The 8,065-nt window shown below is 36.7% G+C and overlaps 1 non-coding gene across 1 annotated transcript; it reads left to right on the top strand.

Annotated features, from left to right (window-relative positions):
• Positions 1-5,198: 5,198 nt before the first annotated feature.
• On the top strand, positions 5,199-5,270 carry TRNAC-GCA. The gene has a single exon. It is a non-coding gene; the product is annotated as a tRNA-Cys (tRNA).
• The last annotated feature ends 2,795 nt before the right edge of the window (positions 5,271-8,065 follow it).

Genomic DNA, 8,065 nt, shown 5'->3' with positions numbered 1-8,065 from the left:
TCAAGGAGGATCAGAATTGGAAAGTTAGAGAAATAAAAGGGCAAACAAGGGTCTAGTCAATTCCACTAGACTAGAATGTCATGTGCTATGGAGTGGGACCATATGAGTAATTGCCATGGAAGAAGCCAGTTGAAGTTGACATGTCATCTTGATAGGCCTAGGGTGATGAGTCTGCCATGTTCCGTATGGATGGGTGATATGCTTGTCAGGAGGAAAGACAGATATTGTTTCCTCTTGGATATTCTCCTTCTGTATGTGCTAGAATGTGCTTGTAAGTCTCTTTACAGATGGAAAAATTCCTTAATTCTGTTACAAAACAGCCAGTTAGTCTATGTTGTTGGGAAAAAATGGTCAAAGAAGGAAATATGGAAATAACTATGATAAAAGCTGTAAATATAGAATTTACATCCCACAGTGATTTGGGAGGTAGATCAATTGCATTTTATGGGAAAGCAGTATAAGGGAAGAAATGTTTGTTGTTCTGGTGACATGCTTAGGTTGGCCATCCATATTTGAAGGATGAGTAGCATATAGAGGGTTGCAAAAGTAGGGAACTTAAAAATGGTAACCCCATAAAGCCAAGATGCAAATTGTGGGCCAGGATAAAAGTCCAGGTAATTGGATAGCCGACTAAACAAAGACCTTCTTAACAAAGGGCAATGACTGGTGTGAGTGGGTCTAAATAATGTCTTTAGGAATGGTTCCCATGAGTTTAGATTGTAGATAAAAATGTTTACGTTAACTGGAGAAAGAACTGATAGAACTGCTGACTGACACTGGAATTTGATGCCAAGGAAATTGATCAAATCTCCATCCATAAATATTCTATACTACTAATAATGAGTTAGCAGGTATTGATTAATTGTTATGTAATAAGCACTATGATTAAATATCTTAGGTGCAACCAGGTAAGGATCAGTATTATCCCCACTTTTACAAATGAATAAGCTCAGGCACAGAGACATTAGTATATGGTTATTCAGTAAGTAGTAAAGTTGTATATAACGAGTTCTATAGGCCAAAGAAGGAAGAGAAGACGACTTGGTGGAGGCCTGAGTGGACTGGGCTAGGGGAGTTTTAACTCTGGCATTCATGTTTCACACACTTAACAAGTAATAAATAAATGACCACTCATTTCCTTTTCCATCAGTATGCACAGTTAAACTACTGTGCATTTTGCTCATGTGTATTTCCATTTGCTTTTCTGCCATGCCCCCCTTTAAAATATTAAACAGATGAACAAAAATTATGTTTTACTTTTAAACAGCTCTTTTCTTTCTTCCAGCTGTTTGTGTCAGTGCTAGCTCTCATTAATAAAGCTAGATGGATTAGTTAAATGCTAATGTCAAATGGTAAGTGCTAGGCACTTTTTCCCTTGTGAGATACTGAAATGTGAAGTCTGGGCCAGTAGCAATGATGGATATTGTTCTTGGAGGAATTAAGACCTCTGAAAATTGTGGGAATGATTAATGGTTACTTCATCTTCTGTTTATACGGCAGAGTTTGCACTTTATTATTCTTGGCTTTTTAGATACAGGCTATATTTAACCAGGCTCTTTCAATTTTTAAAATGATACTGTTATGATATGTACATTATTCTCTCACTAACTTATGTTGCCTATTGTGTGCAAGGTGCTACACAAGGCTCTGGGCATAAAGATTAAATAAGTTGATACAATCCTTATATTTTCATATGAATGTGAGTCTGGAAGCTATATTTAATCAGACCCTTTCAATTTTTAAAATAATACTGACATCATTTTACAAATATCTATTTGATTATAATAATGATAACTGTCAAGGGATGATGCAGATTTATGATATATCAGGGACACTGATTATATGAAGATTTGGGAAGGGAAGTGAGTGCCAGATTATGACAAGTTTGGTAGACTTTCAGTCAATCTTATGTTGAGAGCAATGAAAAGTCATAAAGTAGTCATTTAAAAATAAAAACCTATAACTACAGACCACCGGAATAGTGAAATCATCAGATTGTAGGGTCTTGTCTTAGTGTGGTATTCTTTGAAACTACAAATTAGAAAGTTCAGTATGTGTCAGAACAGCTTGGTCATTGATAAATTACTGCAATCTCGGAATTAGAAAGGAAAATACATTTGATAGAAGGAACAAATTTTGAATTGATGTGTCAAATCAATAACCTTAGAGTATTCATAAGAACCCTTTACAGGTAATCCAGGCCTGGTATCCTAGCTAGAAATGTAGAATTGGGAGCCATTCAAAGGACTTCTGTACACAGTTTCACACCTGACTCAGTCTAAGGAAGGTAAAAATCTATAGAACTGTCTTCCTAGAAAATCTGTCTTCTTGGCATTAACACAGGTACTCTGAAAGATAGTGGAAGGTCTGACCCATAAAATTAATTTAGACTGGAAATTGTATGAACTCTTGAGAAATGAAGGTAAAGGAAAATAACTAGAAGATCAATAAAAGTGAGTTGGAGGAATATAAGGAATAGAACAGGGTGGATACATAACATTAACAGAAGCAATTAAAGCAAACACAAGATGACCATGTCAAGGAGAGAGAGACCACTGGACCAAAGATACCAAAAATGTTCAACAGGTGTTAAGATTGGAAAACAATTATTGAAATTAATTATGGAGATGTTAATTTGGGAATTTAGGGAAAGTTTAGAATAGAACTCAGACTTATTTCACATGTATGAAATAAAGTGAACCCCTTCTAAGTTTCAGGCATGGGCTGATATGACAGTCTGTTTAGTGAGGGCCTGATAAAGACATTCAAGGAGTTTAGCTGAGAGAAAAAGATGGTAGGGGTTGGAGGAAGCCCCTCTCATGAACGTTCATTCAAGAAAAGTAAAATCTAGTTACTTTAAGATAGAAGTAAGAAAATCAGTGTATACGGAGTGGTAAAGAATAATACGGATATTAGGAAGTAAAGGAAAAAATATGGGAATATGTAAGGACTTTAGAGATTTGAGAAGGAACAGGAGATAGTTATAAAATTAGAAAGATGCTGAAGAGGCAATATATGAATTTTCTATCATAGAAACTAGATTAATTGATCAACTTTTATGTCTTACAAATATATTTTATAAACTAGCTTAAAATACTTTTTTTTAACTTCTAACATGAATTTGAACATGGATTAACTACTAGATTAAAAAATTAAATTAAAATTTACTAGATTAAGGCTTGGTTGATAAACCTAGGGCAGAGAACATAGAAACTGAAGCATTTAGTTAAATACTTCGAATTTTTATTTCTGGTGTCACCTATTACATCCCAATTAATAATTTTAGCTTCGATGAAAAGACTATCAATAGATGAAGTAATTACTGGGAAGTAAATTCTGAAAAATCAATTTTATGAATAAGTAAACTATGTTTGATATACATTTCTCATAGTTAAACTTATTGATTTGCTTTTTAAATATTTAAAATGTTTTATATGATAAATCTGGAGCAGTAGAAATATTGGTGTTTCCATATACAAGCAACAAACATTTGGAAAGTGGAACTTTAAAATAGTATGCTTTATAATAGTATCAAAACCATGTCATACTTATGAATACATTTAATAAAAGTGTGCACAACTTCTACATGGTAGACTAAAATATTTGTAGAAGAAATTTCAAGAAACTTAAATAAATGGAAGATTATACCATTTTAATGGATGGTTAAGATGTAAATTCTCTGAAATTGACCTAGAGATTCAGTGCAACCTCACTTAAAATAGCAATGGACCTTTTTTTTTTTTTTAAGGGGAGCGTAGATACCAACAAAATGTTTCTAAAATTTATTTTGAAATATAAGAATCTATATTTCAAACAAAACAATATTGAAAATAAAAAACAAGATTGGAGGACTTACACTACTTGATTTTGAGACTTACTATATAGCTACAGTAATGAACACAGTGATATTAGTACAAGGACAAAAAAGTCAATGGAACAGAATAGAATTCAGAACAGACTCACTTTTTATGGTCAACAGATTTTTAACAAAGGTATTAAGAATGTTAGTGAAGAAAGGAAATTTTTTTCAACAACTGATTCTGGAACAACTAGATAAATGCATGAAAAATAATTAACCTTGATCATTACCTTGTATCATTCACTAACATTATTTTGAGATAAATCATAGACTCAAACAATGGTTAATGCTATAAGTATTCTGGAAGAAAGTGGATAAATAGGACTTAACAAAAATTTAAAACTCTGCTTTTTAAAAGACAACCGTAAAGAAAAATGAAGGATAAGCATAGGCTGAGCAGCAATACTTGCAACACATATATCAGGCAAAGCACTGGATTTCAGTAAATATAAAGGAATCCTACAAATCAATATTAAGAAGACAACCAACCCAATTAAAATGGGAAAAAGATTAAATAGAAACTTCACAAAAGAAGATATATGATTAGCTAATAAGCACATGAAACACTGCTCAGTATCATTATTCATAAGGGAAATGCAAATTAAACTACAATGAGGTTATCATTCTGCCCCTGCTAGAGGCAGTTGGTAAAGATGGGAAGGAACTGAAACAATGTGATTCGGAGTATAAAATGATAATATTTCTCAGGAAAACTGCTTGTCAATTCCTACTTTATGACTCCTATTCTCAGGCATTACCCCAAAGGGATGGAAATATATGTCCAAAAAAAAGGACATGTAAAAAATGTCCATAGCAACTTTATCCATAACAGCCAAGAACTGGAAGTAACCTAAGTGTCCATCAACAACAAATTGTGGTGTATTCATACAATGGAGTACAAAAAGAATGAACCTGATACATGGTACAATATATGAAACTTAAAAACACTGAGTGAAGGATGCAAAAGACTACAAACTATAATTGCATTCATGTAAAGAGTGAAACATTAGGTCCATGAGTCAAGGTAAACTGGAAGTGGTCAAACAGGAAATGGCAAGAGTGAACATAGATATTTTAGGAATCAGTGAACTAAAATGGACAGCAATGCACAAATTTAATTCAGATGATCATTATATCTCCTACTGTGGGCAAGAATCCCTTAGAAGAAATGGAGTAGACCTCATAGTCAGCAAAGCATCCAAAATGCAGTACTTGGGTGCAATCTCAAAAATGACAGAATGATCCCAGTTCATTTCCAAGGTAAATCATTCAGTACTACAGTAATCCAAGTATATGCCACAACCAGTAATGCTGAAGAAGCTGAAATTGAACGATTGCTTCCCTGGTGGCTCAGATGGTAAAGCATCTGCCTGCAATGCAGGAGACCCAGGTTCAATTCCTGGGTTGGGAAGATCCCCTGGAGAAGGAAATGGCAACACGCTCCAGTACTCTTGCCTGGAGAATCCCATGGACAGAGAAGCCTGGTAGGCTACAGTCCAGGGGGTCTCAAAGAGTTAGACATGACTTCACTTTCACTTTCATGAAGACCTACAAGATCCTCTAGAACTAAAACCCAAAAAAGATGTCCTTTTCATCATAGGGGTCTGGAATGCAAAAGTAGAAAGTCAAGAAATACCTGGATAACAGGCAAGTTTGGCCTTGGAATACAACATGAAGCAGGGCAAGGTCTAACAGAGTTTTGCCAAGAGAATACACTGGTCATAGCAAACACCCTCTTCCAACAACACAAAAGATAACTCTACATATGGACATCACCAGAAGGTCAATGCTGAAATCAGATTGATTATATTCTTTGCAGCTGAAGATGGAGAAGTTCTATACAGTCCTGGGACTGACTGTGGCTCAGATCATGAACTTCTTGTTGCAAAATTCAGACTTAAATTGAAGAAAGTAGGAAAAATCAATACGCCATTCAGGTATGACCTAAATAAAATCCCTTATACAGTAGAAGTGGCAAATAGATTCAAAGGATTAGATCTGATAGACAGAGTACCTGAAGAACTATGGATGGAGGTTCGTGATATTGTACAGGAGGCAGTGATCAACACTGTCTCAGGAAAAAGAAATGCAAAAAGGCAAAATGGTTGTCTGAGGAGGTCTTACAAATAGCTGTGAAAAGAAGAGAAGCAAAAGGTAAGGGAGAAAAGGAAATGTATTTCCATCTGAATGGAGAGTTCCAAAGAATAGCAAGGAGAGGTAAGAAAGCCTTCCTAAGTGAACAATGCAAAGAAATAGAGAAAAACAATAGAATGGAAAACACTAGAAATCTCTTCAAAAAAACTGAGATACCAAGGGCACATTTCATGCAAAATTAGGCATAATAAAGGACTGAAATGGTATGGACCTAACAGAAGCAGAAGCTATTAGGAAGAGGTGGCAAGAATTCACAGAACAACTGTACAAAAGAACTCTTAATGACCTGAATAACCATGACGGCTCACCTAGAGCCAGACATCCTGGAATGTGAAGTCAAGTGGGCCTTATGAAGTATCACTATGAGCAAAGCTAGTGGAAGTGATGGAATTCCAGTTGAGTTATTTCATAGTCTAAAAAATGGTGCTGTTAAAGTGCTGCACTCAGTATGCTAGCAAGTTTGGGAAGCTCAGTCGTGGCCAGAGGACTGGAAAAGGTCAGTTTTCATTCCAATATCAAAGGGCAATACCAAAGAATGTTCAAACCAGTGTACAATTGCACTCATTTCACATGCTAGCATGGAGAAGGCAATGGCAACCCACTCCAGTACTCTTGCCTGGAAAAATCCCATGGACAGAGGAACCTGTTAGGCTGCAGTCCACAGGGTCGCTAGGAGTCGGACACAACTGAGCGACTTCACTTTCACTTTTCATTTTCATGCACTGGAGAAAGAAATGGCAACCCACTCCAGTGCTCTGGCTTGGAGAATCCCAGGGACGAGGGAGCCTGGTGGGCTGCTGTCTCTGGGGTCGCACAGAGTCAGGCACAACTGAAGCGACTTAGCAGCAGCAGCAACACATGTTAGCAAGGTCATGTTCAAAATCCTCCAGGCTAGGCTTCAACAGTACGTGAACCATGAACTTCCAGATGTTCAAGCTGGATTTAGAAAAGGCAGAGGAACCAGAGATCAAATTGCCAACATCTACTGGATCATAGAAAAGGCAAGGAAATTCCAGAAAAACATCTACTTCTGCTTCATTGATTATGCTAAAGCCTTTGATTGTGTAGATCACAACAAACTGTGAAAAATTCGTAAAGAGATGGGAATATCAGACCACCTTACCTGACTTCTGCAAAACCTGTAAGCAGGTCAGAAAGAAACAGAACTGAACACGGAACAACAGACGGGTTCAAAATTGGGACAAGAGTGTATCAAGGCTGTATATTGTCACCCTGCTTATTTAACTTCTATGCAGAGTACATCATGAGAAATGCTGGGCTGGATGAAGCACAAACTGGAATCAAGATTACCAGGAGAATTATAAATAACCTCAGACACACAGATGACACCACCCTTATGGCAGAAAGTGAAGAACTAAAAAGCCTCTTAATGAAAGTGAAAGAAGAGAGTGAAAAACATGGCTTAAAACTCAACATTCAAAAAGTGAAGTTCATGGCATCCAGTCCCATCACTTCATGGGAAATAGATGGGATACAATGGAAATAGCGACAGACTTTATTTTCTTTGGCTCCAAAATCACTACAGATTGTGACTACAGCCATGAAATTAATGGACGCTTGCTCTTTGGAAGAAAAGTTATGACAAATCTAGACAGTGTATTAAAAAGCAGAGACTTTGCCGACAAAGGGCTGTATAGTCAAAGCTATGCTTTTTCCAGTAGTCACGTATGGATGTGACAGTTGGACCATAAAGAAGCCTGAGGGCCGCCGAAGAAATGATGTTCCTGAACTGTGGTGTTGGAGAGGACTCTTGAGGGTCCCTTTGACAACAAGGAGATCAGATCAGTCAATCCTAAAGGAAATCAACCCTGAACATTCATTGGAAGGACTGATGCTGAAGCTGAAGTTCCAATATTTTGGCCCCCTGATGGGAAGAGCTGACTCATTAGAAAAGACCCTGATGCTAGGAAAGATTGATGGCAGGAGGAGAAGGGGACAACAGAGGATGAGATGGTTGGATGGCATCACTGATTCAATGGACATGAGTCTGAGCAAGCTGCAGGAGATGGTGAAGGACAGGGAAGCCTGGCC

This window comes from Bos indicus x Bos taurus, chromosome 1 (assembly GCF_003369695.1).
Source record: "Bos indicus x Bos taurus breed Angus x Brahman F1 hybrid chromosome 1, Bos_hybrid_MaternalHap_v2.0, whole genome shotgun sequence".
NCBI lineage: Eukaryota > Metazoa > Chordata > Mammalia > Artiodactyla > Bovidae > Bos > Bos indicus x Bos taurus.
Note: the sequence above shows the minus strand (reverse complement) of the source record. Positions and strands in the feature narration are given on the sequence as shown.